The sequence below is a fragment of the Peromyscus californicus genome, unplaced genomic scaffold (genome assembly GCF_007827085.1).
Source record: "Peromyscus californicus insignis strain IS unplaced genomic scaffold, ASM782708v3 Scaffold_4__1_contigs__length_199733344, whole genome shotgun sequence".
In the NCBI taxonomy this organism is placed as follows: domain Eukaryota; kingdom Metazoa; phylum Chordata; class Mammalia; order Rodentia; family Cricetidae; genus Peromyscus; species Peromyscus californicus.
The window spans coordinates 1,823,647-1,849,820 of NW_026294562.1; the positions used below are offsets into that span (position 1 = coordinate 1,823,647).

The 26,174-nt window shown below is 47.2% G+C and overlaps 1 long non-coding RNA gene across 9 annotated transcripts in view; it reads left to right on the plus strand.

Moving 5' to 3' along the window:
• LOC128124890 (uncharacterized) overlaps positions 1–26,174 on the plus strand; it is a 72,884-nt gene that overhangs the window by 39,408 nt on the left and 7,302 nt on the right. For 7 of the 9 annotated variants that reach the window (XR_008223038.1, XR_008223033.1, XR_008223035.1 and 4 more), the window contains one exon: positions 6,491–6,587. This is a non-coding gene — a long non-coding RNA (uncharacterized LOC128124890). Of the gene's footprint in view, positions 1–2,328; positions 2,471–6,490; positions 6,588–8,221; positions 8,304–26,174 lie in introns of all 9 variants that reach the window. The other 2 variants (XR_008223036.1, XR_008223041.1) reach the window with 2 other exon arrangements.

The window sequence follows — 26,174 nt, forward strand, 5'->3', positions numbered from 1 at the left end:
TTCTCCGTCTAGATTACATGCTATTTCAGTTCTGAGGGATCCATGGAGATGTCTCCTTCCACATGATTGAGAGTGACCTCAGGGCTAACTGGGTCTTTTGGTGAGGAATAACCTCTCTCAAGTCACCTGTAAATGAGAACAAAGAGCCTAGACTTTAAGAGTTGGTTGCTCTGAGAATTCATGGGAAAATGCCACTGACATATCTTGCATGTGTCTGGCATACAAGAAGCGCTCAATAAACGCTGGTTCATGTGATCATCCAAACAGTAATAGTCTGACCAGCTGATTGGCCAGTTCTGGGTCAACAGACTCAGGTGCTCTGGCAATGCCGATCTTGAAGCCCCACCCCAACTTCCAACCTGACACACTCAAATGGTGATTTGATCTGAGGCAGCTTCACCTTGAACTTGGCTTTTGAAGGTTTTGTTACCACGGCAATTCAATTCCCTGATTGAATGGGTAACAGAATCGCCCGTGAAGAGGGTTGACTGGCCCGGGTTGGGTGTAGGGTGTGGATCTGCTGGGGTGTCAAGAATAAGACTAGAGGCTTTGCAGCTGGGGTGGGTTAGGGGCTAAGTTCTTTCCCTAGATAGTAGAGGGCAAACGACATTTTCTGTCCTTTGGAGGAGTGACGCAGATCCTCTCCGCGGGCCTTCTCCACCCTCCTTCCACCGTGGGAGACTGGCTGACCTTGTTTCTATTCAACGCTCTTTCAAATTTTTACACCTGAATTTTGGTAAACAACCTCCTGTGCCATGGATAGGGGACTTATCGGCTCCCCAGCGGCCTCCTACACCAAACCCTTTTGTTAAGGGGAAAAGCCTGCCTTAGAAGTAAGTGGGGCGGGAGTTCACTCCTCCCCAGCGTTGCTATCTCAGGTTTCCAAGAATCTTGAGATCAAAGCGCCGCCGCTCAGCGGTCTCTGGCGTTCCTCGGCTGCCCTCTTCTGGGAAGTCCTGGTATGACGTGGTCTCCTGGCAGTCAAGCTAATTCACAAGGGATGAGGCCCGGTACTCAGTCAAAAAATATTTATTGAAAAGAAAACGCGCATGCGTCATAGTCCTGGTCACTTGGGATTTATCACTGAACAAAACAGACACATATCCTGTTCCCCTGCATCGTGGTTGTGTGAAATGGCCAGGGAGTGAAAAAATAAACAAAATGTAATGCGTGGCGGGGCCTGGAAACAGCGGGTGACACACAAAGCGAGCCGCAATTTAGTTTTCAGAGTCAGCTTCACGGAGAAGGTGACTTCTGGCCAAAGACTTGAAGAAAGCGAGAAGCATTGCTTTGGAAGTAAGAGTGTATAAGTGGCAGGGAGATAGCTCAGTCGGCGAAATGCTTGCTGTGTGTCAAGTCAGGTTACTGTTGCTGCGATGAAACACCATGACCAAAAGCAAGTTAGGGAGGAAAGGGTTTGTTTGGGTGACATATCCTGAATCACAGTCCACTGAGGGAAGCTGAGGCAGGAGCTCAAACTTCTCAGGAACCTGGAGGCAGAAGCCGATGCAGAGGCCGTGGAGGGTGCTGCTTACTGGTGGGCCCTCCTCCATTAATCACTAATTAAGAAAATGCCTTACAGGCTTGCCTGAAGCCCGATCTTAAGGAGGCATTTTCTCATTTGAGGTTTTCTCCTCTTAAATGACTCTAGCCTGTGTCGAGTTAACATAAAGCTACCCGACTCGCTGTGTAAGCGTGGGGACCTGGGCTTGATTCCCCAGAACACCGAGCTTATATTTTAAAAAAGCCAGGCAGGGTGGTTCATGCTTAGAATTCCAGTGCAGGAAAGGCAGAGGCAGGCAGATATCTGGGGTTCCATGGCCAGCCAGCCTAGCTGAATCAATGTACCTCAGGTCCCAATGAGAGACCCTATCTCAAAACACAAGGTGAGTGGTTCCCAAAAAAGGACACCCAAGGTTAATCTCTGGCCAAATTGTTCACACCACACATGCATACTCACACACATGTACATACACGGAAAGAGTGTGATTGGCAGAGGAAGTGGGTGCAAAGGCCCTGGGTTGGGAGTGTATGTGGGATATAGGGTGGCTGGAGGGAGGGAGCTAGAGAGGAGCCAGAGGGGTGAGCAGAGAGAGGAAGAAAGCCAGATGTCAGGGCCTCTTGGGCCAGCTTTAGAGACCACCTCTGTGACTGTACTCTGACTGATGGCTGAGTAGCTTAAACAACACACGTATATTTCCTTGCGTTTTTAGAGGGTGAAAATTCAAAATCAATGTGCCAGCCAATTCTGTTTTTTCAAGGACTGTCTTCCTGGCTTCAGGCTGCTGCCCCTGGCTGTTTCCTCACTGGGGTCTTTCATTGCTAAAGGTGCAGGCATGCAGCATTCTACATAAGAATGTAGGGGAGAACTTGAACCTTCCGCCCACTGGCTTTTGCTTCAGAGGTGCTTTTGGGGCCGGAGGACCATGATGCCAAGACAACAGGAAAATGGAGACCCAGAGATACTCTCGTGAGTCACTTCATTCACTCAGTGATGATGTAAATAGAATGGACCCCAAATTGAAGACTGCTAAAGTTGAAAGGCATTATGTGAGGGGAAAATGATGTGACTCACTGTGTGTGTGTGGGGGGCAGTGAGTGTGGGGGTATGAATGTAGGTGTAGAAGTGTGAGCATGTGTCTGTGTGTGTGAAGGTATGAGTATGTTTCTTTGGTGTATTGAGTATGGGGGTGTGAGTGTGTTTGTGTGAATGTAAGTGTGGATAGGTGTGCCTATAGAGGGTGTGAATGTGTCTGAGTGGGATATGGATGTGTGTGTATGTGAAATGTGGACATTGTGTCCACACTTATGTGTAATACCCAGCCCTTTGCTGATGCTCTGCAGATGTGACAGCTGGGAAGGTCCCATCTGCTGGCACCCCAGAGATCTGGCTACTGGGGCTGCAGTGCAACAGGGAAGCAGCTCAGGAACTGGAGGAGCCGATAACGCCCTTTGTCCTAGTCACCTATGCCCCAGCTTTTGCTCCATTGGGAAAAGTGTCTCCATCTCATGGAGGAGCTGTGGGGGTGGGTCTCTGCTATTTACTGAGCACGTTCTATGTGACAGACTCTGGCATGTGTGCTGGAGGTATTCTGTTTCAGTGTCAAGTTGTGTCAGTGTCAAAATTTCAGATCTCCTGGGGATGGGTTGCCTTGGCCCATGACATCCATGCCTGTGTCCCTTCCTTCCTCTTCCCTCCCTTTCCCTGCCTTTCTCTTCCCCTCCTTTCCCTGCACACCAGGAGGCTTGGTACTTTCTTCCCCCCTCCCCTACAGATCCCAGTGGTTGAAGGACTATGTGCTTCTAGAACCCCAGGTCTCCCACTCCATACTGTCCCTCCTGGGAAACTCATGAATGCCTCTGTGCGCAGGAAGTCCTCGCTTCCCATCCTGCATGACCCTCCAGTCCCTGATCTGAGAGTTTATTCTAGATTTCAAGTCTCTGCCTCTTTAGATCCAGGGCCATCGTTTTAAAAAGGAGAGCGATTGTGCTATTGTTTGTTTTCCTTAATGTCGTCTGTAACAATGCAAGGCTGGGAGGAGCCTGAAGTCTCTAGCAGGGCATTTGATAAACAGCTCCTTGAGGTTAATGCCTGGCCTGTCAGCCTGTCTTCACCACAGAATAAGTGCAGGTCACACAATAGAGAGAGCAATGGTTTTCTCAGATTTGGAGATAAACTGCTGCTTTTGTACCAACTGAGCTATTGTTCAAGTTGGGAGAAGGAGACCCAAGAACAGAAACAAGACTGGGGATGGAAGTCAGCCTCAGAGTCATCTATCTGTCTGTCTGTCTATCATCTATCATCTATCTATCTTCTATATAGCTATCATGTCATCTATCATCTGTCATCTATCAATCTATATTCTATCATCTATCTTCTATCTATCTAACATCTACCTAGCTATCATCTGTCATCTTCTATCATCTATCTATCTGTCTATCATCATCTATCCATCCATCCATTTATTTAAGGAACAGGCACAATTCTATTTCTAGATGTAATCAACTTCAAGTGAGGGACTGGAGAGATTGCTCCGGGGTTAAGAGTACTAACTACTCTTCCAGAGGACCAGAGATCAGTTCCTAGCACCCATATCAAATAACTCACAATCACTTGTAACTCCAGGGGATTCAGTGACCTCTTCGGAACTCTGCAGGCACATAAACACACACACACACACACACACACACACACACACACACACACACGTACACGCACACACGTAGGCAAAGGAGCTTTCAATCCACTAGTCTATTGGTGCCATTGCACAATGAGGGATATGCCACTGACTGTTTTTCTTTGAGATTATATAGTATGGGGTTGGGTGGTGGTGGTGCATGCCTTTAATCCCAGCACTCAGGAGGCAGAGCCAGGCGGATCTCTGTGAGTTCGAAGCCAGCCTGGTCTACAGAGTGAGATCCAGGACAGGCACCAAAAATGACACAGAGAAACCCTGTCTCGAAAAAACAAAAACAACAACAACAAAAAACAAAACAAAAGAAAAAAAGATGATATCATATGGTTTGATTTTGGGTGGGGGTATCCATCTAGGTCTTGGGTTACAGGTGGCAGAAGCCGTTATGCTTGCATTTGCTTTGCTTTTTGAGAATAGATTGTGTGCTCCTGACATTGGCCCAACATGCTTCTGTATCTTGCTACCACCGGTAAAAGAAGTGTATAGAAGGACATGAAAGTTTTCAAGTCTGGAAGTGAGCATGGCCATTGGGAAAATGACCCAGGGGCCCTGGGGCTGAACGTATGAGAATAAAACCACCATTGAGAGGTCAATCGCTCACTGTGATAAGAAGTGAATTTTCTGGGCCTGGGAGATGGCTCAATCAGTAACTTGTTGCTATGCAAGCATGGGGACCTGAGTTCAGATCCCCAGCATCCATGTTAAAAAGCCCTGCATGGTTGTGCACATCTATCACCCTAGCATAAAAGGGCCTGGGAGATGGCTCAATCAGTAACTTGTTGCTATGCAAGCATGGGGACCTGAGTTCAGATCCCCAGCATCCATGTTAAAAAGCCCTGCATGGTTGTGCACATCTATCACCCTAGCATAAAAGGGTGGAGACTAGCCAGAAAGTTTTGACAATTGATGAGCTCCTGGTTCAGTGGGAGACCTTGTCTTAAAAAATAAGGTGGAGGGGAGGGGATAGATATGATCACATTACATTGTATGACATTCTCAAAGAATTAAACACTATAAAGTAAGGTGGAAAAGGGTAAAAAAGATAGCTATCCACTACACACATGACCACACTCATTCACAAATGAGCACACATGCACTCACATGTGTACACGCACACACACACAGATAGACACTACACATACAGATGATTTTTTTAAGTGATCTTTCTGCTGTTGTATTAAATATTTAAATAATGACCTGGGGGTTCAGAGTAGACCTTGAAATTTTTCTGGCAGCTTTCATTTCAGCAGAAAGGTGAGAAAGGCTGTATCTTTGTTCTGAGAACTCCACCCTGTTCTGCAGCACTTGAAGTTGCCTTGGAACCAGTATTGTTGTTTGAGAGGCATTCCTAAGATCCCCGATCAGCTTTGCCGAGGGTGTGTAATTATGTAATACAATTGTTACATGCCCTAAGTGGGCCATGAACTTGAAGAAAAAAGAGCCCCATACATGAGTACCCAGTGAGGCCTGAACAGGGCACGGGTCCCCAGGACCTGGAGTCACAGATGGTTGTCAGCTATCTGACATGTATGCTGGGAACTGAACACTGGCCCTCTGGAAGAGGGGTGAGCACTCTCAAACCCTGAGGCGTATGTCCAGCCCCTGTGTTTTCTTTCACTTTGTGTCAGTCTTGCTAGAGATGTGTCTTTTTTTAAGAACCATCTTTCTGTTTCATTGGTTTTCCTGATCTCTGCTCCTGTTTTGGTTTCCTTTATTCTGCTTCCTTCTGGGGTGCTTTTGCCCACTGTTTTTTGGTTTCCTATGGGGAGAAACCCTGATCACCAGCTTAAAGTGTTCCTCCTTTCTAATCTCAGCCTTCCGTGCCATGAGCACTCCCTTGGGCACTGCAGTCGCTGTGCCCAGAGTTCTGTGCAGTTTTCGTTTCTTTTGAAACTCCTTTTTTGGCCCCATGAATGATTCAGTGGTGTGCTCTGTGATGTCTAAGTGTTTGGAAGTTTTCCTGTTATTTCTGCCTGCTGAATTTTAACAACAATCTAGGGCATTGTATGGCATGTGGTCCATGTATTCAATCACGACGTCACAATGCAGAGCTCAAGATATATGTGTTTGATAAATAAGAGTGAATGAATGATTGGCACGTTAACTTAAAAATCAATGAAGAGAGAGCTGCAGGCTGAAGGGGTGAGGAAGATGGCAGGACACTGACGGTGACTGTCCCGGGTAAGGAAATACAGCTGCCTCACGCTTTCTTCCTTCTGGGTTCCACACTCTCTGTCCTAGCAGACACAGCATTCACAGCCAGGCTACTGACTGCTTTCACTCTCTCCTGGCAGGTTGATCAGAATCTGAATCACTGAGAGAGCCAACAGGGAGGCCATAAAATGACCCCAAGGAGATCCTAGAGCTAAACTACTCCACACTCTTGCTCAGGTAAGGAGCCTGCTAGCCTCTCAAATTATTGCCATGTGTGGTTCTTGCCATGGTTACTGCCCCACAGAGGTCATGCATGTCCATCTAATTGGCAGGCCAGCTCATCCCTCTGTTCTCACTGTGCAAAGTCCCTAGACATCCTGAGAGTTAGTGTTCACTCAGGATATCTTTTTAAGTCTTTGCAATCAACCAGCCACAAAGCCACATGTGAAATTTGGTGGCCATTGTAGAGATTCTGGGAGGCAATCAAGTCCTTCAGAAGGGCCTGTGCCATTCTGCCAGCCAGGGGCAGGTTGACCGTACTGAGGGGGGCTAGTTAACTAGCTGGTTCTAAAAGTGCACTCCACTGCCTTGCTTTCTCCCTTTCTGCCGTATGATCTCCTCTGTCCCTCTACCTCCCCAGGATCCAGGCTGATGCTGGGTCTCTCTTTCTGGATGTCTGGCTTCCAGAACCATGCATAATCAAAATTGTCCCTTTATTATCAGTCTTGGGTATTCACTTTAGCAAGAGAAAATGGATCAAGATAGCTGGAATGTGAACAGGAGAAAAAACAACCATCACATAAAAATCACTGAGATCTGACAGTTCAGACCCACTATTGTAACATTACCTCAGTGGTACATGTACAGATACACATATACACACAAATGCACCATGTTTTGCAAAGGAGGAACCCAGGACCATGGAGGGAATCTCATAATAGATACAACCTCTGTCCCCAAAATCTTTCCAGCTGAGTTGGCAGATGAAATTCCTAAGCATTGTATAATAATGATCACAACACACGATGATTGTGCTAGTCAGACTGTCATTATTGTAGCAAAATAACTAATATAATCAGCTTATATGAGAAAAGGTTTATTCTGGCTCACAGCTTTGTAGTTTCTAGTCTATGTTGACCCCATTGTTTTGGAAGCCTATGACGAGGCAGCTTATTATGTCAGAGCTAGTGGCAGACAAAAACTGCTCAGCTGATGGAATCAAAGGAGAGAGCGGGAAGAGAAGAGAAAGGGGCTTGGGGCCCCATGTACCACCGGTAGAGCACAGCCTACAGTCCTTCCATTTGGCCCCACCCCCAAGCAGCTACAGTGTCAAGAAAAAGGAATAAGGAAACTAGACAGGATGGATGGAAGTTCAGCTCAGATGTCACCAAGCTTCTCACAAGCTCTCCTGACCCAGTCATTAAAAGAAAATTATACAATGAGCATGTACATGCTTTTGTGTGTGTGTGTGTGTGTGTGTGCACATGCTACATCAGGTACATGGAAATCTAAAGACAACTTGCAAGAGCCAGTTCTACCACGTGGAACACAGGGATCAAACTCAGGTCTTCAGTACTGGCAGCAGACACCTTTACCCAGTGGCCTAGCCTACCAGCCCCATCCAGTCTTGACCCTTTTAATTGGCTCTCTATCCTGTGAAACTGCCCTCTGTACACCACATTGTAGGCTCCATCCTCTCATTGTAGACCACATTAGAGGCTCCTTCCTCTTCCTGAATACCATATTTAAGACTCCTTCTCCCTGTGGACCACATACAGGTTCCTGGTTAATCTGGCCAGTGGAGGCCAGGGCAGATGGCACAGGGCAGAAGGGTGAGAATGGGTTGTTCTTCCTCTGTCTTGTTTCTCCAGTTGTCTCAGATTGACTGCACTCACCACTCCCCAGCTTCTCTCAAGATCACCTTTCCTCATAACAGTTTCCTTCCAGATTCAGGTAATTCTCTCCCCCCCTTGTCCCTCAAGGCCCATAATGAGTTACCAGCTCTAGACACTCCTAACACCTTAGGAGTCCCCATACCCTATCTGAGCACTTGTAAATGGTTCTTGTATAGTGCATTCCATAGGGTACTCATCTGAGTGGCCTTCTGTTTCCCTCCTCACGCGCACAAACTTGCACATACTCCCGTACACACACACACACACACACACACACACACACACACACACACACACACTAAATGTAATAATTTTTCTTTTAAAGACAGTGTGAGAAGGGGCTGAGATGAGCTTGGCAGCCCTCCAATCCATCCATACCCTGCCTGATTCACTTTTCTTGACTTTGCTGTGTAATTAAATGTGCATCTGGTAATGGGGGAGGAGATGTGAAGAAGTGTTGATTCTTATGCAAGAAATGAGTGCTTACAGGGCTGAGTGTCTCCCCACATGAACAAAAGGGTCTTCTCTTAAAATACAAAAGCATAAGGAACAGGTGGTGGCTTTTCCACCCAGGACGAGTAAGGGACCATCATTAGGGTCTGGGTCTAACACAGCTCTTGACAAATCCTGGAGACACAAACCAGTCAGGATTTCAGGTCATCATCAAGCTGAGAAGTTTCCTGATGCTTCCTTCTCTGCCATAGTTGACACCAGGGTTCCAACTGCTTGTGCTCAACTTGAACTTGGGGACACAGGCCTAATTTCTACAGCTCAGGGACAATTTGGCCTTTCCTTTGCAATTCCATGCAGAGATCAAAGGTGCTTGGAAAAGGAGTTAGTGCCTAGATGCCACCTGGCAGTCCCCTTGGGGAGTCCAGTAGAATATTCACTGCAATTCTCCATTGATTAGCTTGTTTTCAAAGTGGACAGTGGAGATGCCAGGAGCTGGGCTTGGGAGAGTTCCAGGCCAGTGCTCACTTTCCACCCTGAGCCCACTCCTTAGCTCCACCTACTCTGGGAAGGTGCCCCAGGAGGAGGTGGACCCAGGAGTCCTACTAGAGTTCCCAGAAGCATCTGGAGATGCAGACAATGGGGTGCATACTGGGTCTGGATCCCAGCGAGGTTGGGTTTGGGCATGCCAAGAAGCAGAGTTAGAGGAAGCTCAGGTGGTAATTTGGAAGATTTAGGAGTTCTTGGGCTGTCATCGGATTTTACTGCCACTGGTGACATGCTAAGTTCTCTCCAGAGTAGGAAAGACAGGAAAAAGGAAGGCCAGGTATGCCCGTGTGCCAGCTCTGCACAATTGGAGGATGAGACAAGGCATGGAGGAGGGGGCCAGATGCTTTAGAAGGCTGAGAATACATGCTGGGACCTGGGCTAGTACTCACCAGGCAGAAGCAGAGGGCTGATAAACTCCCTGCAGTAGAACTTGCCTTGACAATAGCTCTCATGAAAACGAAAACGTGCTCTTTCAGAAAACAAGAAAATGAACATTGTTTCCGTCCATTCCCCACATAGTAGAGATGTGTCTCATAAGAAAAAACAGGTTGGTGATGAGTGGCAGAGGAGAAACATAAGAAGGCAAGAAGAGGCAGAATGGGACTGCCCTCAAGCCTTGCCCCATTGGTCAGCTACCGGATACATGTTCTGCAACTCCTAAGAGCTGGACTTTCCTTCAAGGAAGACCCAGCTGGAGCTTCTCAGTGTACTTGATAGCATACATGTCTGTCCCAGGTCTTATGGAACAGTAAGTAACGACTCCCTAAGCCTGACCTAAGACTCTGCATTTAGAAGAGGCCACCCCTAGTCAGGGTCGATGTTGCAGACCCGTGGGACACACTTAGATAAGTAGCAAAACCTCAGAGGATACCAGCTCCATTTGGGCATACTTCTGTATATCTCCAACTTAACACAAAATCACAGCAGATGTGATCTAATTCAGCATCTTGGTGATAATGACCCATGCCTTGACATTGTGCCCATGTGGCTGCTTCGGGAGCATCATCTCCACCTCCTACCTCAGCCCTCCCCAGTAAGAGTAAGCATCAATCACCCTACATAAGATGACCTGACCAGACACCCCTGCAGCAAAGGCCAGCCTAATCTCTCACCTTGGGGAAGGTCAAACTTAACTTGGCCTTAACTTGGTCAAGCTTTGTCTTGTTAAGAAAAGGCAGTGTCTCCTCTTTCTTGGGACTCCCTGTCTACACACGTGTACCTGCACATTTCTGAGGGCCTCAGTTTTCTGGGCATGTCTGATAGTCTCTGCTTGGGACCTATCATGTTCCTTTTACATAATTCTAAAGATAACCCTATTTCCCTGAACCCAGGGTCCAAAGGAGTCCCCTCTAGGGTTCAGAATTCCTGTCAATGGCTCTGTGGGGCCACTTCCCTTGACACCTGAAACACACAGAAATGTTTGAGATGGTCCTAGCATAGATGACGGTTGAGAATATACTCCACCAGGAGGTTGGGTAGTCTGCATCGCTCAGTGCAAGGGCCAAGGCTGCCTGTTTGATGAGCAGGAAATGCCCTATGTAGCTTACTCACCCACACCAGGCTTGACCTTGGCTTGCTACTCCTGCACAACTCAGCTGCCCAGTGTATGCTGGGACTTGCAGGTGGCCAGCATTCCTTTCCCATGTTCACACTGCCATATTCCCTCCATTCTTAATCACATCAAATGGGGTAGCTTCTGCTGGGCTGTACTTAGGTCCAAGAGCCTGTGCTGTGCTCCAGAGTGAGGCCCCTTAGGAGCTAGCATACACATCACACAAGCTGAGGAGTCATGCTCAACCTAGGACACTCTGTGAGAGGGAGTCCTAGAGAGAGGAATTGTAGAGTGGAGAGCACAGAGGGCTTCCTGGAGTAGGTGAGACTTCTAAGCCCTTTAAGGGTTGACTTATTATGAGTTGGTTCAAAGTTCAAAGAGTCAAGTACCTCAGAGCAAGCTTATTCAGAAGCAAGGTCATAGTAAGATCATAACAGATATAATTAGGTGAGACAAGGTCATACTGAAGTAGTAATGACTCCAACTCAATAGGATTGGACACCTAAAGGGGAACTTGGAAACAGGCACATGCACAAGAAGAGAGCATCCCATGAGGGTAAGGCAGAGCTAGGCAATGCTTCTGCAAACTAAGAAATGGCAGATGCTGGGGATGGGCAAGGGACCCACACGCTCTTACCAACAGAAGACTGAAAAGAAGGAGTCCTATTGACCTGGATCTTGTACTTCAAACCCCCAAACCAAGCTAACAAATGCCTGTTGCTTAAACACCTAGACTGTAACAGTGTCCCAGAAGCCCTAGCAAATGACGCAGCTTAGACACACAGCAGGGGACTGATGTGGCACCAAGAAGGAAATCTTGCTGCTGGCTGGGGCATCAACATTCCCCACCCCCACCACAGTCAGCAAGTATGAGGACCTGAGTTTGGTCCCCAGAACCATGTAGCAATCCAGCCGTAATGATAAGCAGTTGTAATCCCAGCACTGAGAATGTAGAGACAGACAGATCCTTGGGGCTCCCTGGCCAGCCAGCCTAGTTCAATTGGTAAGGCCCAGGGCCCAGTGAGAGACACTGTGTCCAAAACAAACAACAGCAGAATGAAAGTAAATGGCTCCTGGGTTCCTAAGGAATAACACCCAAGGCTGACATCCGGCTTTCAAATGTTCCCATACATGTATACTTGCACTTGCATGCACACATGGGTGCACACACATGTACACACACACACACACACACACACACACACACACAGTGTTGAAAAGGGTGTGGCAACTAGACACAGAGACCAAGGCAGAGAAGTAGGTAGCCATGGGCTCCAGAGCTGCAGAACCAGCCCATCATCCAACTCTTGCCCGATGAGCCCCCATGGCTAGGGAAAGAAGAAATTGAAGGGGAAACCTTGGCTACATCCCCACCAGCCTCCGTAGTCCAGGTGTGCTCCTTGCCAGCTGGCTAAGCTCTCCACTGCATACCTGGCTAAGAGTCAGTAGGAAAACAGTGTGTGTTTGTCAGGCCCTGAACTGAAGGGCAGTAGATCAATGAAAAGCTAATACATTAGAGAGAAATGGGATTTTTTGGTTCACAGTGGTTAGAGCTATGGAATCTAGTGTGAGCTTGGGGTCTTTTCCGTGGCCTGGGGGAGCTCCAGCTTAAGCCTATGAGGGAAAGTGCAGTTCTAGGTTGAATTGTGTCCCTCTGAGTTGAAGCTCCCAGCTCTAGGACTTGGCCTCATTCCTAGGGAAGTTTGGGCAGATATAATCAAGTATACCAGGCACTCCAGATTCAGAAGCCTTAACCCAATATCCAGGGTCCTCATGACACAAGGGTGGCGTGTACAGGAGCGCACAAAGTGGAGAAGAAAAAGCATATGCCCGAGAGGGCCAGGGACTAGAGTGATGTGTTTGCAAGCCAAGGAGTGCCAGAACTTGCTCAGCACCATCAAAAGGTGGAGGCGATGAAGACACCATCCCCACGTCCTCAGCAGGAGCCTGGCCTTGCCAACACCTTTCAGGCATCTATCTCCAGAGTGGGACGAAAACACAACGCTGTCATTTCCAACTCCGTGGCTCACAGTGCTCTAGGAAGGGGCCACAAACTAGCGGTCTGGAGAGGCTTTCAGTCAGTTCTAGGGCCTTTTTGTGCCTTGTAGAAAAGTCACTCTTTTCCCCAGCGTTCAAGGAGTTTTACAGGTCAGCTGCACTTGGGTCCCACCCTCATCCCTGTACTGAGCTTGCTTCTCACCCACCCCCACGGCATGTTGTCCCCTAGCACTATTACTTTAGCTCCTGCCCCTTTTTTGTCAAGAACCCTCCCTCCATCACCACCGGATTCACCACCGGCAGCATCACATCCTCCTAGTCAGGATTCAGTTCAGCACTTGTGATTTCTTTGCCAGCCTGGGCAACTTGGTAAGACCATGTCTCAAAATAAAAAGCAAACAGAGAGCTAGGGATATAGCTCAGTGGTAGAGCCCTTGACCAGCATGTGCACAGCCTTGAACCTAGTCCCTAATACACACACACACACACACACACACACACACACACACACACACACACACACACACACACAAATAAAAACCCGAAGACTACACACTCTCCAGCTTTCCCTGCAGCTAGGTGCAGCCTTGTGATAAACTCTAAACAATGAAATGCAAGTGAAACAAATCACAAATGACTTCCAGAGAGGATCACAGAGAGGAATACCCTACTCTGCCCCAAATACATGCCTTTGCTTGAACTGTATACATGATTTTATACAGACTTTATACATGACTTGAACTGTATACAGATCTTTAGGCAGCTGTATTGGACCACGAAGGGCTGCTTCTTAGGGATGACCTTGAGTTACTCTGGAGTCTAGATTTGTCTCCAAATTTGCTTCATCTAAAAGAGAAAACTAAATTCTGTCTTGTATTGTTTAAACCATGTGCTCTTGTTGGAACCGTCTGCTTCCTGGTCACCATGAGCCCCTTTTCCACATCAGCAGGAACAGGTTGTAAAACTCTTCATCCACAACAGAAATCTTAGGAGGAGCAAAGCCCTCAGGCAGGACAAGAGCATGAACCAAGCTGTCCCTTTTGGGTAGCCCTTTGCATGAGGTGTGGTCTTGTAACTACTGCTAGAAACTCTACCCAAAGAACAAATTCGGTATGTTTGGGGCAGAGGGTCTTGCCAGGTTGCACACTTGTACAAGAGAACTATGTACAAGAAAACTATGCCTGCCCACACTGGAGTCTTCCAAGTCTGGTTTTGTCTGGTTGTAACTACTCTTACACCTCCCATTCCATTCCTTAGCCTCCTTCATTCCTTAGAATCCAGACGGCTCATGCCCCCTGGTTTTTTAAATACTAGAAGTCACAACGTATAGCCTGCTTGCTTGGCCGGGGGCCATGCCTACCCAGTGCTGACTGCCAGTAGACCCACAAGTGACACAATGCTATCATACACAAAGGAGCTTACATCCCTGAATTTTTTTCTCTGTAAAATACATCTGTCTAAAATATGAAAGTGTGATGGGCTTGGGCTGTAGCTCATGTAGTAGAGCGTTTGCCCAGTATATAGGAAGACCTGGGTTCAAACCCCAGCACCACACAGACAGGTGGCACACCTATAATCCCAGCACTAAGGAGGTGGAGGTAGGAAGACTAGAGAAGTTCAAGGTCATCCTTGGCTATATAATAAGTTCCAGGTCAGCCTGGGCTATGGGAGACCCTGTTTCAAGAAAGGGAGGAAGGAGGTGGAATTTTGGGAAATATCTTGTACCTAACCACCCAAGGAAGTCAGCTAGCTCTGTGATTGGTTTGGGGAGAGAAGCTGGACCAAGTGGCAGGTATACCATGTCACGCTTTACCCACATGCCACCCTATGCCTGCCATTCCTGTCACTGGACTTGAGACAGCATTTAGGCTAGATGCCTGGACCTCCAGCCATCTCCAGTTCCCAGATTTCTTTGCTCACCCTTTCATTATCCCTCACCTTCACAAGCAGTGCAGAGAGTGGACTCCCCGTTCTGAACCCTGCCCTGTTTCCACCTACATAAGGGACCTCAGAAGCCTCTTCATCATAGACCTCACACTCCTTCTCTAGAACGGAGGCCTTGGGACAGTGCCCTTTGTAGCTCACCCTTGGACACTACTTCGGAGGAAGAACAAGGGGATCCTCAGCCCTGTCCATGACACTGAGGAAGCAGACTTCCACCCCATGAGTCCTTAGGCTATCACCCCACTAGGGAGCCCTATGGGAGCCCACAAAGATTCCAACTTGTGGTTTGACTCAAGGTGAGATTCAGAGTTTATGTTGGTCTCCAAGGCTACATAATAGGGTGCAAAGGTATGCATGGTTACCAGGTGTCTTCTACTTCACGGCCTAATCACAAGATGCTTTGCCGTGGGGCGTGGTTACCAGGTGTTTTGAAGGGTCTACTCTTGGTTGTATGCTGTGCTTTGATCTCAAAAGGGGGAGGTCTTTTGCCTCTCCTCTTCCTAGTGTATAAAAAGCCCATTATGAATAAACTTGAGGCTGCAGGGTATTGACCCAGGGCCCTCTCAAAACTATCCTGTGTCTCCGTCTTTCTCTTCATCTACATCTATATTTCTTCCTATTATTTCCCAATTCCTTACTTCCCCCTTCAAAGGACCCTTCAATATGTCAAGGCTGAACCCCAACACTGATCCCCTGACAGAGCCCCACATGGGCTTCCTGTCTGTTTGGAATGAAGAAGCCAAGGGCTCTATGCTCTCCTGTGAGCATGGAAATTTCCTAACATAATTCAGGAGCCTCCCTTACTCCATGATAGTCAGGTTTCCCTTCACCCCAGCCCACACCATTCTTGTCTAGACACTAGTATATATTTTAAAACATTTAGGGAATGTAAACTTAATCCATCTTCAATGCTCCAAGCAGGGGCCACAGGTCAGGCACTCACCTAACTACCAGCTCCTAGGGTGGGCCCACTCCATGTTAAGGGACACATTTATGGAAGCCATTCTGATAATGGTGTCTAGAACTCCATGGAGGCACCTGCCAAGACAGGGCTCAGCTTCATTCCCACAGGGCAGGACTCATCCCCAGGAAGACTCTGACCCAGATGCTATGATCCCTGAGGAAGAATCCACTCCAGAGCAAAGAGAGGCAAGCTTTTGTGCCTTGGAAAGAGGGAGGCCCACCTCCAGGAGCCTGGAAAGCTGTTCAGGTTAAGAGAAAGGGTTAGCCAGAGCCCTTTAGGGCTCCTAAGTCACTTTGCATTTTTGAGCTCAGCCTGGAAAGCTCAGGCAGGGAGCACTCTGAGAGAATAGAGACTGTGGACCAGGGAAAATTCCTAAGGATCAGCTTCACGTGATCTGAGAGATTATGTCTAGCCAATAGGGAAAGGGCTGCAGTCAGCAGTGTTTGGATTGTAGCAGCTGAGTCTTCTGCGAACCTGTTTATTCATGTACATCATGCATCCAATGTGGATGGAGGTGTGAGATACAAGGATTTTAGGGACTGGCTGGACCTGTGCCCCCATCACACTTACCCCACCTCCCACATTACATCTGTGCAAGTGTGCCCTCTTTCACACTTACCCCACCTCCCACATTACACCTGTGCAAGTGTGCCCTCTTTCACACTTACCCTGCCTCCAATATTACACCTGTGCAAGTGTGCCCCTATCACACTTACCCCACCTCCAACATTACACCTATGTGAGTGTGCCCTCTTTCACACTTACCCTACCTCCAACATTACACCTGTGTGGAGCAGCAGGCACTTCTTGGGGATTAGGGGGTCAGAGAGTTGGGTAGTGGAGTGTCCTGTTTTGACCCCTAGGAATCCACACGCATCCACAGAGCCCCAGAACATAATCCCCATTGCTTAGAACAGTAGCTTCTCCCCAGAACAAGTTAGAGTTTTCTCCACACATGGACACAAAAAAAATCATAGCATATGAAGTATTACATTAGTAAACATATCCATAATGCGTCTATGGCTTTCCCCTCTCTTAGTCCTTCCCGTCTGAGGATTACTGTCATTGCACATCATTGGTGGGTTTTATTTTCTTGGTTTTTTGTGGGTTTTTTTGGGGGTTGCTTATAAATAGACATTCACCTACCAGCTTCCCAGCCCTCCCTACCAGACAAAACTATAGTACATATCCTGAAACTTGCTTTTCAAAAATCTGATAATACATCCTGGCCATTGCACTGGCTCATATGAACACAAACTGGATCAACAGAGAATGAAGAAGAAGTAGAAACAATTGTAGTTGGAATTTTCTTTGGGCTGCCAACCAGTTCCCAAATAAAGACATGGAGACTTATTATTAATTATAAATGCTTGGCCTTTGCTTAGGCTTGACCCACCAGCTCTTTTAACTTAATTTAACCTGTTTCTATTCATCTATGTCTTGCCTTGGTTTTTTTTTTACCTTTCATTGTGTATGTCCTACTTTCCTGCTTCCTCTGTGTCTGTCTGTCCCCCCCACATGTCTCCCTGGTGTCTCTTCCCCGCCCCAACCTAAATTCCTCCTTGTATTTAACTTGCCCTGTGTAGAAGTCCTGCCTACACTTCCTCCCTCACTAGTAGCCATTCAGCTTTTTATAAGACCAACCAGGTGCCTTAGGTAGGCAAGGTAAAACCAACACATTTGTTGTGGAATATTAGTTTAAAGATGTGTTGTATTCTTTTATGTTACAATTGTTTAACTCTGTAAAGCTGTGTTACTGTGTCTGTCTAAAACACCTGATTGACCTAATAAAGAGCTGAATGGCCAATAGCTATGCAGGAGAGAGAGATGGGCGGGGCTGGCAGGCCAAGAGAATAAAAAGGAGAAGAGGACGAGGATGCTAGGGGCCAGCAGCCCAGTCACACAACCAGCCGAGGAATAAGAAAGAAAGAGATATAGAATAAAGAAAGGTAAAAGCCCAGAAGCAAAAGGTGGACGGGATAATTAAGTTAGCAAAGCTGGCTAGAAACAAGCTAAGCTAAGGCTGGACATTCACAAGTAAGACTAAGACTCCATGTATTTATTTTGGAGCTGGGTGGTGGGCCCCCAAAGAGCAAAGAGTTAAAAAAAAACCCACACACATCTTTATGTAATTAAACAGATGCAACACATAGTTACATAGTTAAACAATTATTCTACAACAAAAACAAATGCAACACATCTTTACATAATTAAACAAATATTCTGCAACATAAGAAAATGCAACACATCTTTACATAGTTAAACAAATGCAGAATATCTTTGCATAGTTAAACAAATATTCCACAGCAAATAATCTCAAATTTGGGTAGGAAGCAACAGGAAGATTGAGAGGGTTAAAAGAAGGGGAGTTAGGGGCACACATATGTTCAAATGCATTGTGTGAAATTTTCAAAGAATTAAAAGAATGCCCCCAATGTTTCTAAAATTTAGGGTCTGTCTAGTACAGAAATGCTCAAACATGCATGCCATCAGCCCAGAGGGAAGACACTGTCATCCATCATTATATGTATCATCACGTGTCACTCACCAAGGAGAACCATTCACACCTCTGAGAGACTGACAGGGAAGAAATAGCTCTGACTTTGTAGGTCTCTCAGACACCAACCAAATACCCTGTGGTTGCAGCTGGCCTGTTTTAAAATGCAGGTGGAGTCTCTGGTGGAGAGGATGGGAATGGAGGAATGAGGTGAGGTCATTGCACTGGGAAGTTGTGTGTGATGGAAAAGGCCATGGCCATAAGTGATCACAAAAAGGCTGAAGGCTGTAGAGAGAAGGGCAGTCGACCAGCAGGCACACAATGTCCCTGCAACTGGAAAGTTGGGCCCACAGCTGCCCATACCCAACCACCAACAAGATTATAGTTTCTGGCCCTGGGTAGTTAAACTTTCTGGAAGATTCCTGAGCTTGTAGCAAGAAGGGGTGATGATTAAAAGCAGCTTTGCTGGCTGCCAAGCCTGGAAAGTCATATCCACGCCCGGTGACGCTCTCCACAGATCCTACATGAGTGACAGCCAGTTTTTAATAAGGCTTATTTAAAAACAAAAAACAAATCAGCTTATTTTCAGTGCGAAATGGGTTGTGTTTGGCCCTAATCCCCTGCGGTCAGCCAGCATTCTGCGCTACACCAGCTGTCCAGGTCCCCGCAGACCGCCTCAGTGAAGGTTATGTCCCCTGTCTGGAGACAAAAAGCAGAAACCCTCTAACGCATTCAGTGCTGTGAAAATGTAATCCAAATATAATTCCCACTCGTATGAGGAAAGTGAGCTGGCTGGAGATTCAACTCAACAAACACTGTTTCCGAATTGAGGTCACCATTCTCTTAATGGCCCTATTGCTGCCCCTGCAGGGGATTGCACCAGGTAGCAGGTCAAAGTATGCTGCTGGATTTTCCTTATTGTGTTTGTGGGTCCTCTTGGTAAGTGAAGTCAGTGGGGAAGGATGTGCAGTGTGCCCCACGCATGCCCGCAGATCTCCCGGGATGCCTGGGTATCCAGTGGGGAAGGATGTGCAGTGTGCCCCACGCATGCCCGCAGATCTCCCGGGATGCCTGGGTATCCAGTGGGGAAGGATGTGCAGTGTGCCCCACGCATGCCCGCAGATCTCCCGGGATGCCTGGGTATCCAGTGGGGAAGGATGTGCAGTGTGCCCCACGCATGCCCGCAGATCTCCCAGGACGCCTGGGTATCCAGATCCCTGGCACAGGGATGTTAAAAATGGGCCCCTCTGAAGCCCAGGCACCTTGGAGAAGCCTCTGCTGTAGGGGCTCCTTTGCCAGGGGGATAAATGATCGGGATGCTATGGGCCTATAAGGAGAACCCCAGATTCCCTCAGCAAGGAACTGGATCAGCAGAGTTCTCCAGAAGAAAAAAAAAAACAGTCAAAAGGCTGTCTGTAGAGAAAGACTAGATTGATTATAAGGAATTAGTTCACATGATTATGCAGGTGAAGCCCCACAGTCTTCAGGTTGAGCGGCAAGTTCAAAGGCCATAAGGCAGTGTGGTAGTTTGAATAAGAAATGTCCCCGCAGACTTGGGCATTTGTGTGTTTGGTCCCCAGTTGGTGGCACTGTTTGGGGATGTTTCGGTGGTACAATCTTGCTGGAGGAAGTGCATCCCTGGAGACAGGCTTTGAGATTAAAGCCTAACACGACTTCCCATTCCCACTGTATGCTTCCTGATTGCATTTGAAGACGTGAGCTCTCAGCATCCAGTTCCTGCTACCACGCCTGCTTCTTGCTGCCACGCTTCCTGCCATGATTGACTCTTATCCCTCTGGAACCCTGAGTCCAAATAAACTCTTCCTCCTATAAATTTCCTTGACCACAGTGTTTAATCACAGCAAAAGAAAAGTGACGGTGACGAGCATAGGAAACACTTGTTCATTCCAGAAAATAGCAGCCTTTTTGTTCTGTGCAATTGATGGGTGAGGTCCACCCACCGCAAGGAAGATCATCTGCTCTTCTCTGCCTACCAATTTAAATAATTGTCTCTCCATAAACACACCTAGGATAATGGCCAGCCATGGATCCAGGCACCCCATGGCCCAATCAAGTACCCCAGGCCTCAAAAAAAGAAGGGAAGTAAAGGTGGCCTCCAGGTCAGGAGGGAGATTGGTGCTCACTCTGAGCTGGAGAAAATGAAAACAGAGGTAACCTTGGGCTTGTGTATGGCGGCTGGGGGTCTACTGTATGAGTTCTTCCTAGGAACCATGATGTGAAGGGCAGCCAGTTCTGTGGGGCCAGCAGTGCCCAGAACCATTAGCAGGCTTGACATTGGGCAATGGTCTCACTTCCGATACTGAGATCAAATGGGGCTACCCCTATCTATGAGGCCCCTTGAGATAAGGCCATGTTTTCTCTGAGCATCTCCTCTGCTGATTTCACTCTCACAGCTTTCTTACTTAAGGTTGAGTCTGGTATCTCTAAGTCAACTATAAGGGAAGAAGAGGGAAGGAGAATTCAGAGAACTTCCCTATATCCCATTCCGGATAACACTACACACATATTATCTCATTTAACAGAAGTGCCAGGGCCTGCCTATCACTGGTCACAATTATTCATAATAGGCACCACAGTCTAAATACCTGCCCCTATGCCTTGTGATTTTAATCACTTGAAGTGTTACCGGTTTAATTGGAACCTCCCTCAAAGACAGGAACCACTATCCTTCTCATCTCATAGACAACCATAAGACATTCCAAAGTAGTGTCTTGCCTGGGCCCCACAGTCACAAGAGTCAGAGCTAGGATTTGGACCTAAACAGCCCTTTTGGAATTAACCACTCCGTACCACTACATCCTACTATGAGGGAATCCTTCCTGCGGGCTGCCCTAGGTTTAGAGTTATATACTGGGCACCTGCTTTGGCCTGAGAAATTGCATAAGAGCCTTCCCTCCTAGATCCCTTTGGAAATCTCATGTTCTATCTGTTGGGAACATAGAACTTCCTAGGATAAAAGGACAGAAAACAGATAGCCACCAACGTGAGGCTTAAGGGAGGTGGAAGCTGTGTGGGCAGGAGTCAGGGCCCCTGACTTCAAAGAAGGCTTCCTACAGGCTGCCATGCCTTAATAAGCCCTGGAGTAACAGGGACCCTATCTCTCACTTTGCCGCAGACACCAGCACCCTAACAGTACCCATCCCAACCGCCTTCTCAAGCAGGTCTTTTCCTGAAGAAAGATTAAACCTGCTGAGCCCTCCTGTCCAGAATGACTGATGCATTTCAATTCTGAATTTAATCCTGTGGGTTGATCTGGGAGCCACAAGGAGATGGATTAGCAGCCCTGACATTCGGCTTCTAGTCTTTGGGAAAAGCAACATAAATTATTACCCACCAAATCCAGCCACTCAGCCCCTGTGGGTTTCTCCCTGTGACTCAGGTGGGGCTCGCAGGCAGTGACCACTTCACCCTCCATTTAGGGATACTTCTTTGAGCCTGGCAACATCATGAGGAGGCAACAAAAACAGGAGAACGCAGCAAAAATATGAGGATTGAAGCATGGCTTCCTGGACAGGAGGTCTGGGGGCCCTTGCTGAACACCAAGGAGTGCTTGCTGCAGGCACAATGGGCAGGCTGTGCAAACAGAGCTGTTTGAGCCATAGTACCCCAGAGACAGGATTAATATGTGTATGGGAGAGGGAGGGAATGAAGAAAGGGGAAGAGAGGGAAGGAGAGAGAGTTATCTCTTCACCTCACACAGTTAAGGAAGCTGAATAGAGTCCATAGCCAGCTGGCTGGAGCCCAGGGAGATCAGCACTACCCCAGTCAGATACTGGAGGTCTACTCTCTTAGTTTGCTTTCAATTGCTGTGATAAAGATCATGACCAAAAGCAACTTGGGAAGGAGAGGATTTATTTGGCTTACACATCCTAATCACGAGATCAGTGAGGGAAGCCCAGGAACACAAGGAACCTGGCAGGAGCCTGGAGGCAGGAACTGAAGCAGAAGCCATGCTACCTACTGGCTTGCTCCCTGTGACTTGCTCAGCCTGCTTTCTTATACCACCCAGAACCACCTGCCAAGGCATGGTACCACCCACGGTAACCTGGACCCTCCCACCTCAGTTATTAATCAAGAAAATGTCCCCATAGGCCAATCTTATAGGGGCATTTTCTCAACAGAGGTTCCTTCTCACATGACTCTATCTTGTGCCAAGCTAACAAAAAACTCAACCACACCCACAACATGTGGTGGTATTGTGTTCCCCAAAATATTGTGCACCCTAATAAACTTATCTGGGGTCAGAGACAGAATAGCCACTAGATACAAAGGCTAGAAAATGGTGACATTCACGCCTTTAATCCCAGCACTCCAGAGGTAGAAATCCCTCTGGATCTCTGTGAGTTTAAGGCCACATTGGAAATGGCCAGGCATGGTAACACACGCTTTTAATCCCAGAAAGCGAGCCTTTAATCCCAGGGAGTGATGGTAGAAGACAGAAAGATATATAAGGCATGAGGACCAGGAACAAGAAGCATTTGGCCTTGTTAAGCATTTGGCTGGTTAAGCATTCAGGCTTTCGAGCAGCAGTTCAACTGAGACCCATTCTGGATGAGGACTCAGAGGCCTCCAGTCTGAGGAAACAAGACCAGCTGAGGATTCAGCGAGGTGAGGTAGCTGTGGCTTGTTCTGTCTCTCTGACCTTCCAGCATTTCACCCCAGTAACTGGCCCCGGGTTTGATTTTATTAATAAGACTCTCTAAGATTCATGCTGCAACTACGTACCAGGAGAGCCACAGAACAAAATCCAGAACACTGTTCCCAAATCCCAAGACTCAACAAGAGGTAGATCAGATCCAGTCACCATAAAGTTCAATCAGCAGGCTTGCCTCTTATTTCCAAGACTGCCAACCTTTGAGACCCACTTGGTCCTGCAAGGTGCTAGAACAGGCCAAACTGCGTGAAGGAAGCCATCTGCTTTACTCTGCAAAACACATGCAAAGAAAAAGCTCAGAATGGTGTTTGATCACATATCTGGGCGTTTAGTGGCCAGTCAAGTTGATACACAAAGTCAGCCATCACAGGACTCAAGGAGGGAAAAGAGGGGTACAGCATGAAAACACTTCAGCTCTATATCACAGGAGGCCCCATGGTAGCCAGAGGCTCATGCAGGGGCAGGGGCAGGTAGAGCAGTGAGGAGACACTGGGAAGGCCTGTGGGCAGAGGCCAGGGTGAGGGCATGCACAAAGGACAGATAACCCAGGCTGTGAGTCATTGATTAATGCACCCATCAGGGCCTTGTAGAGACTATAATCTTCTGTTTTCTATGCTGGTGAAGCTACTTGTCATGGTTTTGTCACAACTATCTCCCCACAGGCTCATTACCACCGTGATATGAGAAGCCATGTGTTCCTGCTGCCATGAACTCCATATACTTTCCCCTCCATAATGGGCTCAAACTTTGTCCCAAATAAATCTTCCCTACCTTAAGTTCTTTGCCAGTTAGTTTGTTAGAACAATTTTTAAAAGCAGTGAATATATTACTTACACCGGTACTTCTTTGAGACAAACATTACAGACGTTCTATTCACGGAGTCCTTGGAAGTCTTAGCAACTCATTCATGGGTAGTTTTCTTTTTTTTTTTCCTGGCTTCCACTGCTTGAGAGGCCCTCTGTGTGAGGACTGTCACAAACACGTACAGGGCCATTCCTATCACACTGGTTGCTTGGAACTCTGGTCACACATCATTGCTGGGAACGTGGTCACAGGGCTGCCTGCCCTCCACGGTGCTGTCGCCTCCTTCCATTGGCTGTTCTGGAGTGGCTGGCAGGTCTGTCATCACTCTCACTGTCTGTCCCCTCTAAGCCCTCATCTGCTGTGGCTTCTCTGCCATGACCGCCTCTTCTGAGCTGCTGGGGACAGTGCTCCTGGCCGGTTTATAGTCTGGTTGACTCACACTTTTTACCATCTGGTGAGAGATTTCAGTATTTTAATGAGACATTGGCAATATGTTCCCAGTGGCTGGCAAGGCTGCCTGAGTCACAGGGACCAAGGGGCACAGAAGGGGTCATGAAAGAGAAATTCAAAGTAAAGGGCTTTCTTTATACAACCTTAAGTGCCCAGTGAGGAACTCCAAGATGAACTGGGAAGAGAAAAGAATCTGGGAGTACAGGTGTGCTTTAAACATCTGGACTCTATATTCTCAAGGACCCAATGGCAGAAATTAAGGGTAGATCACTGAAGATAGATGATTGATTGATAGATAGATAGATAGATAGATAGATAGATAGATAGATAGATAGACAGACAGATAGCTGCATGTACCCAAGCCAGGCCATCTGGAAGGCATTCCATACTTTCTTCCACATTTTTCATATTTCCCAAAAACTTATTTAAGGCATTTATTATCTCACATTTCACTTGAGACCAGTGGCATTCAATGGGTATGTCTTTGTCACCCCCCAGATGAAGGTGTAGAGGCTGTACCAAGCACAGGTATTGGCTGACTCACAAAGACAAAGGTCTTGCTTTCATAAGACCCAGCAAGGCTGGCATTAAAGAAATGCTCTCAAGGTAATATGCCTTAAAACACATGGGAAGTAAAAAATATCCCATGGAGACTGTGACATGGGATCAACATCTCATTACTAAGTAAGCTGGGATACGAGGCTCACCAGTATCCCCTTCGTGGTCCAGTACTACACATGTGTTACTCATACTTCAGCCATCAACATTCAGGGTTCTGCTGCTGGAACTCCCTCGCTGGTTTGTCAGAGGGAACTGTGATGTCACCCAAAAGAAGCTAATGATGCTCTTCTATATTTACTGCTGCACTGTGCATAATAGTTGAGGTATGGAACTAGCCCAGAGGTACATTAACAGATGAAAGGAGAAAGAAAATGCAGTACATTTGCAGGATGCAACTTTGCTTATCTGCAACAAAGAATTAGATCAAAACATTTGTAGGAAAAGGGAGACCATTATGCTAGAGAAATAAAAGCTCAGAAAGACATCAAGTTTTCTCTCATATGCAGAATATAGATTTAAATTTATATGTACGTATGCATATGCACACACAAATGTAAAACATGAACATTGTAAAAGTTATGTGGGAGGGGAGGACGAAGTTTAAAGGTAGCGTGCAGAGAACGAGAGAAGGCTATGGAATGTTCATGACTTGAAAGCAGAAGGAAGGAGAGCAGCAAGAGAGCAGTGGTAGTAAGTTGGTGACATTTCATCAATGCAGAGTGAGACCTAGAGTCTATCACCCAGAACGAGTCTGAGGCAAATATTCTGCAGGAACTACAAGAAGCCCAGCAGTGATGGGGGTCCCCTTTCCTAAGTGCCAGCCACATGCCAGAAACTGAACCATGGTTTTGAACCAGCTGAACCTTCTTCTATAGTTGAGCATCATCCTTGGTTCTTCACCTCTACATCCTCACCCTCACCACGTCTTGCTGGTGGACTGAGTGCATGCCCCTGTTTCTACCCCTGGGCTCAGCCTTGGGACTTGTTCTAGTCAATGGAATGTAAGTATGTAAGGTGCCCTAAGGGCTTGAAATGTGCTTGAGCAGTCACTGGCATTGACTCTCTTCCGTGTCTCGTCATTGCTGTCAGAAGAGCCCTGGGCTATGTGAGACTCAACAAGTGGGCTTGAGTCCCCCAGACCATCAGTTTGAAGTGGTGAATAGTCTGGCCAAGATTCAGAAATTTTCCAAATGCTCGTTCGTTACTGTATGCTACTGAGAAAGGATGGTTGGTGGTTACACAGCCATTATTGACCAATATACTTTGAAACACTGCCACTCTGAGAGGCAGGCACTCTTCTCTCACATCTGACAGCTGTAGACTTGGAGGCTTACATATTGGCCCACATCATAAAATTAGTAAGTGGCATAGTTGGGATTTAGATCTAGCACACTCTGGAACTAATATCCTAAGTACAGGTTTTATTGCTGCTTCAGGAAAACCCCGCAATGATGCACACACATGTGTCATGTAAATTTGGATGTG